Below are 12,117 nucleotides of genomic sequence, written 5' to 3' on the forward strand. Positions count from 1 at the left end.
GCCATGTTCGGTTCAAGTTTCTCCCTTTCAGTGGAAATGATCCACTCCTCCGTGTGGTTATTTCTCCGTCTCCCGGCTGGGCTGCTGGCTCCAGGAGCGGGGCTGTCTGTGTTGATGCTACACAGTATCTCGGAGGCTTGCATAGGGTCTGGCATGAAATACTGTATAGGCTTTGAACAATACCGTACATGAATGAATCGCTACCTCTTTTATCCTTTTCTGCCTTTATGTTTGTGATGGGCTAGAAGAATCACAGTAAAACACAGCACCAGTGAGCACTCACCGTGCACAGAACCTCCTTCCATCCTCAGAATAACTCTGTGGGGTTGATATGACCCTGAAAGTACAGATGAGGAGACTCGCACTCAGGAAGGGGAAACAATTTACCCCTCGGTACACTGCTGGCCAGTGGCAGTCAGACTCCAACCCAGGACTGGCTGAGTAAACAGGGAAAAACAATTAAGGCAGAACTGGAACCCGGGTTTCTTCTCTCTCTCCCTGTCACCCGTCGCCCGCAGGGCTTCTGGATTCCAGGGACTTTTACTGCAAGGCACAGTTCACCGTCCAGAGTCTGCAAGAGATAACGAGTCTGGACTCTCGTCTGACACATACTTTATGTCCAAGCTCAGGTTGCCTCTCCTCCATGCAATCCTTGACATTTATCCGAGTCTTAGTGATTCTATAAAAATACACAGGAATCCTATAGGAAGAAGTCACTGCACCCACTCTCATTTATGTGTGTGGGATTTTGTGTGTGTGCCTCTCATGGATTGCTGCTTTGTTTACATCTCATATTTCAACTTGAACATAAGGTGCTAGAGGCCACTCTGGTACTGCCCCCTGTCCACCACAGCATCAAAGAAACACCTGGGTCCGAATCTGACAGCAGGAAGGACTGGGGGACCAGGTACCCAGCCCAGACACTTGCCTGTACCCCCACCCCTTGCCCGTTGGCTCTTTGCAGTTGAAGAATCTTGATCCAGTAGAGACGGACCAGCCAGATGGATGCTTCAGCCTCAGAGCTATTTCCCAGCCCCGGTGCAAAGCACAGGGACTCCTGGTCACCGTGACCCACTTCCTTTCTTACCGTCAGGGTGGAGGCTCCGTTCTCAGTGGCTCCTTTTGTTCTCACAGAAGGAAAATAATCTCCCTGTCACAGTCACGGCTCGACCCACGGGCTTTTCCCATGGCACCGCCCAGGTGGAAAAAGAAAAAATGGGACATGAATTGTGTCCTGGGATGAGATTCAGAGATACCCTGGTGGGTGGAACAGGATGTAAAAGCCCTTGTTAAAGTTATCATTGTGTTCGAACGCGAGGGATTGGAGTGGATCAGTGCTGGCCTTGGGGTCCGGGGCCCATCTGGAAACCAGCACCGGGCGGTCTGCAGGTAGCAGATTGAAAGATATTTTTGTGGCTTTGCGTTTTGAGCCTCTGGCTGCCCAGTAGGCGGTGGGTATCCTGGAGTAGGGGCCCTCTTATGTCCGGAGAAAGGTCCTTGGGAGACACTCAGGGTGGGGAGTCAGGCAGAGACAGCGGAACTGGGTGTTTGTCCTCAGGGTGCTGTCAGTGCAAAGGAGGCGAGGGGTGATTATACATGAGAGTGCATCAAACACTGACAGCAGGGATTACATGCAAACCAGTGGATTACACAGAACAATACATGACACGTCAACGCTCAGTCTGTTGCTAGACAAGTGGAAATGATCAGAGATGGGTGAGGTTAGCTTGAGCAAAACTTGACAAAGAAAGATGTTTTGAGAAATGCCCTGACTATATTAGGCCAGAGAGAAGAAACCCAACCCAGCTCAGAGCATGGGCACCTTGGCCAACACAAACTGGAGGCCAGTGGGTGGGAGGAGGAGCAGGGCATGAAGCCAGGTAGGAGGGGCTTTGCTCCCTCTGTGGCCTGGGCAGCCCCTGCGGTCCTCTCTTCCCCTCCACTTCCTCACCCAGCCCACCAGCTCAGCCCTTCTGCAGAAACGGAGGGGCAGGGGGTTACCCCAAAAGACCGGCCGCCTGTGGCCTCAGAATCATAACTAGCACCTGGTATACCTTTTTACTGTGTAAGACATAGGGGAGGTTCCTTTTTGTTTTAAATTTATTGAGATCTCTTAGCACCTTAACCTAGAGTTCCCACTGTTCCTCCCAAATCCGGCTGGGCTGATATTGCAAAGCATTTGGAGGAGGGAGACAAAAAAAAACCTCAAAAAAAAAAAAAAAAAGGGGGGGGAGCTTCAGGATCCTGGGAGAGGGGGGCAAAGGGGAGGGAAACCTCCATCCCTGCTCTCCAAAAACAGATCTCTGCATTGCCCCTAGACCTTTCTGGTCTCAATTGCCCCACGAAATCATAGATGTGAAGTACTTTGAAAACGTTTAAAGGGCCATGCCCACTCTACCTCCTGGGAAGTGTGGATGTGGGGAGATTGAGGCCATACATTTGCGCAGTCTCTCCATTTACAGAGCACCAGCCCCCAGTCAGCTTACCCTCCTCACGCCGGGAGCAGAGGTGGTGGGTGATCTTACGCCCAATGGACAGAGAGGAAACTGGACTCCGACAGCCTGGTGACTGCCCAGAGCACACAGCAAGCAGATGGAGAGGTGGGCGTGGACGCTGGTGTCTAACTCCAGGCCACTCCTTCGCACCCAGCTTTTGAAGGTGCGAGGACAGGTGAATGGTGTTGATGGAATCCTATTCTAGAACAACTCGAACGGTATTACTGAATGGCCGGGAACCCAGATCCCACTCTTCCCCATCTTTCCCCCAAACCTGGGATTCTTCCACTGAACCCTATTTCTGAAGCGGTAAAGCAACACCCAATCAAGGGATTTTGCCTACGGAGAACCTCAAAGCACAAAGCCCCAGTCTACTGCAGCATAGCCTTGCTGCTCCAAATTGGGGTCTCCCCTCCCAGGGGCCCTGGGTCTGCCCAGAGCGGGCCCCAGCCCAGGAGGAGCATGAGGCAGAGTGTCGTCCCCCCCCCCCCCCCGCCCCCAACCCGTCCCTCTTCCAAAGGAGGACAGATGGGCAGGCTGGCCCAAGCGCCTGCACTTTGAACAACCTTTTTGTTTCCCAGCCAAACATCCAGCGTCAGTTCCCCTCTCATCCCCCGCTCCCTGGCAGTGCCCCCCCCCACCCCCCCCCACCCCGTCCTTGGGCGGGCTCAGAGAAGCCAATGGGCTCTGGAGGGATTGGGGCCACTCTCCTTTATGACTGGGAGATGGATGAAAGGAGGTTTGCAACTAGTGTGGGGCAACTGTTGCCATCTGTCTGGTGGGACGTGGCCAGGGAGGGCCTGGCCCATTCACTTGTGCACCACTGGGCTGGGCCTTTTGTGTAGTTGGCTGGGGAGGAGGGGGTGTTGCCATAGGCAGTGAAGGGGAGCAGCGGGTGACAGAAGCAGCTTCTTTGTGTCCACACCAAACTTTCCGTGACTCACTGGGTAATTTGCATGGGGAAGCTGCCCAAGCCCCAGACACTCAAGTGATTGACAGCCTCCAGCCCTCTCCTCATTTCACACCCCCTCCACCTCCCCCTTCAGCCAAACAGACCCCAGGGTTAGAGAAAGAGCCCCCCCCCCCCACACCTCCCCAAAGATGGGGACCAGGACAGGCTGCTCCGGACCTCTCTGCCCCCATCCCTTTCCCAGCTCAGGTGGGTCTGGGGTTTTCCTCCCTCCTCTCCCCCAGCAGTTCCTTACAGCTCTTCTCTTTTTGTTTGGTTTCTGTGGCCTGGCAGGCAGAGGGGCCAAAGCAGGAGAAAGGCCCATTAGCCGCCAGGCAGCTGAGCAGAAAGAGAAAGGAGCTGAATTGGGGGGGGGGGAGGAGAAGGGGGGCTGGCAGCCCTCCAGCCCAGCTCCTGGTCCTTGAATAGCACCCCAGGCCAGGGGCTGGGGTCAGTGTGGGGGAGGCCTTGGGCATTTAATTATTTAAAAGTCTCAATAAAAGGAGCTAAGTCCCGGGGGGAAGGGGGAGCAGAGGCAGATGGTGTGCCCAAGGACTGGGAAAGGATTGCAGGGCGCATGAGGGTGGGGGTGGAGGAAGCAGGGAGAGATGAACAAGAGAATGGGGGATGGAAGTAAACGAGGGACTGCCCCCCAGACCCAAGCAGGCCTTGCAGATGGCCTTTCCTGACACCAGCTGGTGGCAGGGTGTCCATCCGCCACTGCCCAAGCTCAGCCCTAGTGTCCGCCCCACGCGAGAGCCATGTTGGAGATGAGAGAGCCATGGCACTAGAAGAGGGGTCGTCACCCTCCCCCTGACTCTTGACACTTAGGGATTGTGACCAGGACTGGGCAGACGGCTGGGAGAATTTCCTCCGGTTTCATTTTTTAAAAAATTGTGGTTAAAAAAACACACACTCATATGACACAAAATTCACCATTTTATCTGGTTTCGTCATATTTTGTGAGACCGTACAATGGGTCTGTTGGGAAAATTGGAGGTTCTACTCTTGTGAGCACATGCTGCCTCGAGGTAGCCCATTCTAAGCCCCTTTCGAGACGGTATTCCCAGAAGGTTCCCTCTTGAAGACAAGGACAGACAGGGCCCGAGGCAGAAGCCACCCCGGGTCAAATCCAGCTCTGCTACCCCAGGCCGCTTCCTACACTGCTCAGTGCCTCGGTTCCTCACCCATCAGATGGAGATGAAGCAGCTCCCGCCCGGTGCTGTGCGGAGGACTGACGTGTGTGCAGCCCCAGAAGAGTGCCTGGCTCCCCGGGCGCACAGCACGTGCTCTTACACATCATCATTGTCATCATCGCCGGGGCCGGGGGCATCTGTACCGACCGCACAATGGCAGCTGAAACAGGGACTTGGAAATTGAGTCTGAGGCCAGAGCAGAATTTTCCCGGAGGTGGGAGGGGCGGGGGCGGGGGGGGGGGGCTCCCCCTTTTGTAATAAGCTAGGGTTGGAAATGTGGTCTGTACTGTTCCAGGACTAGTCCTGTTCGGTAACCCCCTTTCCCACCAGGTCCTGGGGGGGGGGGCGGCGAGGGGGGGCATCTTTGCTTTGCGGACTTTGGGGCGCCGTCATCAGTCCTGGTCCAGGATGGGATGAAGGACCAACGCCAATGGTTAGGGGCCGGGAGTAGATTCTGCTTCCTGGGGCTTTCTCCATTCTCGCTGCCCTCCCCCCCTCCCCCCCCCCCAAGCCGCACTGGGCCTCTAGTTTATTATAAATCCTCAGATGCAGCTGTGTGTGACGGGGTAGAGCCATAACCTCCTCATCGGCCCATAACCTCCTATTCGTGGGCCCGGCTCCACTTCTCATTCATTTCTCGGTCCGCTCCTTCCAGCGGAAGCTGCTCTCTGGTCCTCCACAAGCTTGGGGACAACAGCGACGCCTTCCAGCCGGGACAGCTGAGGCCGAGGGGACCTGCCTTGCCCTGCCCTGCCCTGTCCTGCCCTGCCCTGTCCTGCCCTGCCCTGCCCTGCCCTGCCCTGCCCTGCCCTGCGAGGGAGCGCCTGGCCCCCACCCCGCCCGCCGCCACGTCTGCCTGCTCTTGGGCGGCCCTTCCCACTCTGTCTCCACCGCCAGCCCCGCCTCGGCAACAAGCTGTTGATTGGCTGGCCGGGGACAGAGCGGGCCAATCAACTACCCCCCTGACGCTCAGGCCGCAGAGATGGAAACCGAGGGGCGGGGTGGGCTGTGGCTGCGGAGCGGGGGGGGGGTGGGGGGTGGGGGGGTGGGGGGGGTGGGGGGGGGCGGGCCTCCAGGAAGCGGGGACCGGGGGAGGCCTGGGCGCGGTGGAGGCTGTACCCGCAGCCCCTCCCGCCCGCCACCTGCTGCCGGAGATTCTCGGTCCCTAAAACCCGGTCGTGCCCCGTTTCTCAGTCCCCTCCCCGCAGGCTGACCGCCTGCAGGGCCGGCCCAGCCGTCCTGGAGCAATTCTGGAGGTCGGTTCCGAACCTCCAGCCCTTCCCAGCCTCCTCTCCAAACCCCTCTGAGCTGGGGCACTTATGTCCCCAGGTTTGTGACGTAGGCCTCTTCGTTTTCTTCTTCTTGCCTGTGTGCGCACGCCCCCATGGTCGCATTCCCGCTCACCCTCCCTCTGGAAACCAGGTAACCAGCCCCTTCATGATCCTGAACCCGCGGGCACCAGCCTCGCGCACTTGAATGGAGGGCACATCCTCCGAGGACATGGGCTCTGAGCCTTGTAAGAGGAAGTCTCTTGGATAACTTTGTTGCCCCACCTTGATGCGCACAAACATGCAGGTGCGGACCCAGAGAACCTAGCGTATCAGCATCGAGATTAGGACTCTGGCTGGTTTGGCTCAGTGGGTAGAGCGTGACCCTGCGGACTGAAGGGCCCCAGGTTCGATTCTGGTTGAGGGCACGTGCCCACGTTGCTGGCTGGATGGGGAAGGGGGTTGTGCAGGAGGCAGCCAACCAATGACTCTCTCATCATTGATGTTCCTCTCTGAAATCAATAAAAATACATATTTTTTAAAAAGGACTCTAAACTCTGACCAGGGTTTCACTCCGGCCGCTTGACTTCTCTGAACCCCCGTTTCTTCCTGTGAAAAACGCTAATAAGAGGGCCTACCTCCTAGCATTACTGTGACAAAATGCCTGGCACACAATGCTGGCTGATAAATGCTGATATTACTTTAGGCATTAGTGACGAAGGCATGAGTATTTCTTTCCCGCATTTAATCTCAGCCCTCGACTCTTGATTTTGGGGCTAGAGGCAACACTTGGTTCTGGGGACATTTAACATTCCCTTCAGTGGAGCACTATAACTCAGAGTAACACTTCGGATCGTCTCAGAGCCCCAACCCGAGCATGTGTCCTGTCTTTAGCTCTTGGATTTTACCAGGGAGATGTCTCTTGGCAAGACGGGATTCCTCTTTTTCTTGAGGACTTTTTTTTTTTTTTTTTTTTTCAAATTCCTTCCTCTCGAAAATTTTAGAACAGCTGCATCTGAGGATTTATAATAAACTAGAGGCCCAGTGCACAAAAATTTGTGCACTCGGGGGGAAGGGGGGGTCCCTCAGCCCGGCCTGTGCCCTCTCGCAGTCTGGGACCCCTCGGGAGATAACGACCTGCTGGCTTAGGCCTGCTCCCGGGTGGCAGAGGGCAGGCCCAATCCCTAGGTGCAGCCCCTGGTCGGGCTCAGAGCAGGGCTGACTGGGGAGTTGGGGCGCCACCCCCTATCATGCACAGAGCAGGGAGGATTGGGAGGTTGCGATGCCACCCTCAGTCACGCTCAGGGTAGGGCCGATGGGGAGGTTATGGCTCTACCCCGTCACACACAGAACAGGGCCCGTGGGGGGGGGGGGCGGGGGGTTGGGGCGCTGCACCCTGTCACACACAGAGCAGGGCTGATCAGGTGGTTGAGGCGCCGCACAGAGCAAGGCCCATCAGGGGAGTTGGGGCTCCGTACCCTGTCACGCACAGAGCAGGGTCAATCAAGGGGTTGGGGAGCTCCCCCCTGTCACTCACAGAGTAGGGCGGATAGGGGAGTTGGGGCACCGCCCCCTGTCACCCACAGAGCAGGGCCGATCAGGGGGTTGGGGCACCGCCACTGTCACACTCAGGGCAGGGCTGATCAGGTGGTTGAGGCACCGCACCCTGTCACACACAGAGCCGCAGGGCGATCAGGGGGTTGGGGAGCTCCCCCCTATCAGGCACAGAGCAGGGCTGATCAGGGGGTTGGGGCACCTTCCCCTGTCACGAACAGAGCAGGGCGGATAGGGAGGTTGTGGCCCCGCCCCCTGTCACACACAGAGCCACAGGGTGATCAGGGGGTTTGGGTGCTGCCCCCTGTCACGCTGATCCCAGTGCCGGGAGGCCTCTCGGCTCCGCTGATCCCAGTGCTGGGATGCATATTACCCTTTTACTATATAGGATAGAGGACTGGTGCATGGGTGGGGCTGGCTGGTTTGCCCTGAAGGGTGTCCTGGATCAGGGTGGGGGTCCCCACTGGGGTGTCTGGCCAGCCTGGGTGAGGGGATGATGGCTGTTTGCAGCTGGTCACACACCCTTCAGGGTGGGGGTCCCCACTGGGGTGCCTGACCAGTCTGGGTGAGGGGCTGAGAGCTGTTTTCAGGCCGACTGAAGCTCCCAACTGCTCCTTTTTTTCTTTTTTATTCTGGGCCGCTCTGGCTCCAGCTCTGAGGCTTCTGCTGCTGAAAGAAGGTATCTGGTTTGTTTCGGTTCTATAATCGAAACAATGTATGACTCCAGCTCTGAGATCCCAGCTCGCTAAAAGCAGGTTTCTGGGGTTTTGTTTAGCTTCTATATTTGTTACAATGTTTCTTAAACTGCAGGCTCAGAGGCCGGCAAAGCAGGTGGGGAACATTGGTTTCCTCCGTCACTGAAGCAAGCAAGCCTCATGTTAGTTTCAAGCTGCCTGGCTGCTGGCCGCCATCTTGGCTGGCAGTTAATTTGCATATCTCGCTGATTAGCCAATGGGAAGGGTAGTGGTCGTACGCCAATTACCATGTTTCTCTTTTATTAGATAGGATTCCATTTTAATAGGATTTAAATTCCCGTTTTTCATGGAGTTGGGGAGTGTCCCCCCTAATCTCCCCACATACCTGCATTCACTTCAGAATGGGGTTCTTTTCCCCAAACTCCTGGAGTTCTTTTTTTTTTTCTGCCCTCTTTGTCTTCCCCACTAATCTACACACTGGCACCTAGATGGTCTTTAGTGAACACAGAGACTGGCAAACCGGTGCTCACAGAGCCCTGGCAGCTGCCTACTTTTATCACCTGCTGTGCCCTATTCATGTCAGAAGGAGGCTTTAATTGATATTTTGCATTAAGAACAAAAGCAATGATGTATCTGAGGCCCTCCATGGTGCCCGATGTTGGGGACGGGGAGGAGGGCAAGAAGCGCTGGGGTATGGTTCACTGGGAAGCCAACTGGATTTCCGTGTTGAGTCTATATCTTAAGGGTCAAGTCAAAAGTGGTAGGTCTCAGTTACCCTACCTGTAAAATGGGTGAATCATCCCCATGTCCTTACTGTACAGATATGTTAGTGAGAGAAATGAAGCCATACAATTGAGAGTACTTTATATTTTTTGGCAAATAGAAAAAAGGTGTGTATGTGTGTGCTGGGTGTGTGTGGGGGGGGAGGCGGGGATAATGGGCATCTAAATCCATTTCATGCCAGTATTTTCATTGGGCCCCAAAGAATATGATCCAACAAGTGTTATTAAAAACTTATGAGCCCAACTCTGTGCTACCTGTTGTGGGGTATATGGAGGAATCATATGACATGATCTCTACCTTTAAAGAATTTACAATCTAACCAGGTTGCTCAGCTAACACATGAAACATTCATGTGTGGTCCTTACTGACTGTGGGTTTACAGCAATGGTTCCCCACTTGTCCTACTCTATTCTGCAATGAAAGGATACTCTGGTGATGTGACAACGGACCAATAGGCGGATGGGCCCCACTCTGACCAGTACAACTGCTGGCCTCTGACCGCTCCCTTTCCAACTACGGAGGAGCCCAGGGTCTCACAAACTCCTCGCCGCTGTCTTCACACGCACTCATGAGTCAAGGCCTGATGCCTGCGTCCTGGGCCTGGGGAGATGCCAGTGCATTCACTGGGGCCTCCTCTCCTGCTCATTTTGATGCTGCCCTTCACCTACAGTCATGTAGGCACCTGTTCCCGATGCTTTCTCACCTGCCCTGCCCACTGCCCTTGCTTACAAATGCCATCACAGCTATTGTAGCTGCAGTGGCTACTCTGGGTTGGGCCTTAGGCAGGACACCGGGGCTGCTGCTGTCCCCACCCATCCTGCTCTGGGCAAAAGAGGCCACCTCTCTTCCCCCTTCCACTAGAGCAGTGGTTCTCAGCCTTGGCTGCACATCAAAATCACCTGGGGATCTTTTTAAAATCCTGATTTCTGGGCCTCGTCCTCCGGAAATTCTGTTTCTTTGTGATGGGGTGGGGCCACAACATTAGCAACAAAGAAACAGGATTTCCAGAAGATGAGGCCTAGAAATCAGGATTTTTAAAAAGATTCCCAGGTGATTCTAATGTGCAGCCAAGGTTGAGAACCACTGCCCTAGAGGAAGAAGGGTGCTAGTGTGCCCCTTCCAATACCTGCATTTGCCTCCCCCGCCCCCACCAAACAGACTAGAACAGAGGCAAGGTGCTCACCTTTCCCCACAGCACAGAGGGCTGTGCCCTCATTCGGAGACCCCTCCCCTCACACCCCCCCCCCCCCCGCCAGGCTTCCTGGTGGAGCGTCAGCTCTGTTGCTGCGTGCCTGGCAGGTAGAGCCCAGCCTCAGTTTCCCCGGTTCGGGCTGACGGAGTTAGGTCCTCTCCTTTTCTGGGATTGCCAATGAAGGCTCAGCATAACTACTGAAAAGGGACGGATCAGTACTACCTGTTTGAAAAGAAGACGTGCCAATTAAAATAAAAAGCAAACCAAGTCTCACCCACCAGACTGTCAAATTATTCAATTCTAAAGCAATATTGGCATTGGGGGGACACGGGGCTCCCGTGCATGGTGGGTACGAGTACATTTGTGCCACTCCTTGGGGAGCAGTTTGGCAGCAGCCGGTAAAGGTAAATTGTTCGCACTTCCTAACTCAGCAGCTCCCTCTGGGACACATATGCCAGTGGCTCTTCACTGGTGCTTTGCTCCCAGGGAACATTCGGCAACACTGGAGACATTTTTTATCTTGACTGGAGAGGGCACAGGTGCCATTGGCCTCTACAGGGTAACAGCCAGCTGCCAAACACAGTCCACCCTGTCCTCCCCACCCCTGCCCACAAAGAACTATCCAGGCCCCAGTGCCAACAGCACCGCCGTTGAGAAACCCTGGCATCTGCACTAGAAAGACTCACAGGCAAGCCCAAAGAGACAGGTAAGAGTGTTCACTGCGTATTTATTTCAAACGGTAAAAGGTTGAAAATAATCCAAATGATTTTCAAATGCAGTCCCTCCAAAGGCGATTAGAGAACTAAATTTAGGTGCGTGCGTCTAGTAGCTAGAATGAACGAACTGGGACTACAAGAATCAATGCAGATCACCCTTGAGCACAGTAGTCAGTGCGAGAAACAGAGTGATATGTAAAGTACTACCATATGCAGTTTACAGGCACATATAACCCTGATTAGTGTATGGGCATAAAACAGGGAATAAAGTGATACAACACACAGGCCTCTGAGAGAGAAAGTTTATCTCTGGAGAGGATGAAACAGGAATGGGAAGAGGTAAAATGGGACTTAAAATGTGTTGTGATGTTTTATTTCCTTAAAAATTTCTCTAAAGCAAATACGACCGTGATAACATTTGAAGAGGAAGGAGGCGTGTAGCAGCCGTCCTGCTTACACCAGGGTACCCCATGCCCACGCGGTGTCTGTTACTCAGCTCCTCAGAGCTGCAATGGAGGCTGGCATGGGAGCCAATGCATTACATGAACCTCCCTCCACAGATCTCCCCAAAGGAGACGCTGCCATTGGCTTGGCTGCTCCGCATCCGAGCCCTGACTGACTCTGGGTCACCCCTACCACGTGCCAGAGCCGGACTCCAGCGGTGGCAGATGAGGATGCGGTGCTCACTTTCCCAGCCTCGCCCACCTCGAGAGCAATAGTACGCTCTGCCCATGCAACCTTGCATGACAAGTTAGTGGCACAAAGGAAGGGCCCCGTGGTCCCGCTCTGGGGAGGACAGGGCAGGGATGGCGCCCAGATCCCAGAGGCAGGAGCAGCTGCGCTTCTCGTGAAGCACCCACTGTCCGCCGTGGTGCTGGGGAGCCACCCCAGCGTCTGTGCCCTGGGAGCGGTGGCTGTCGGTTCGCATGGACACGGTCATGGCATTGTTATGGCTGGACGCCCTTCAAGCCTGGTTCTAGAGCCTCCCGCAGCGTCTGTGAGCTTCCTGCTATGACACCTCCTTGACAGGCAACACAGACAAATAAAGGAGTTCCTTTGCGACTTAAATTGGCTACATTCGATGTCTGTAGCCAATTCTTGCTAGAGAATGGGGACTGACACAGCCCCTCCTTCTATCTGCTGGTCCGACTTCCACGTAGTCCTTATTGGTTGCATGTCTCAGACTTCCGAGGACACACATGTTTGTGTTTTTTTAATCCTCACTCGAGGCTATGGAACTGGGGATGGAACCCACAACCTGGGCATGTG

The sequence above is a fragment of the Myotis daubentonii genome, chromosome 18 (genome assembly GCF_963259705.1).
Source record: "Myotis daubentonii chromosome 18, mMyoDau2.1, whole genome shotgun sequence".
Classification (NCBI taxonomy): domain Eukaryota; kingdom Metazoa; phylum Chordata; class Mammalia; order Chiroptera; family Vespertilionidae; genus Myotis; species Myotis daubentonii.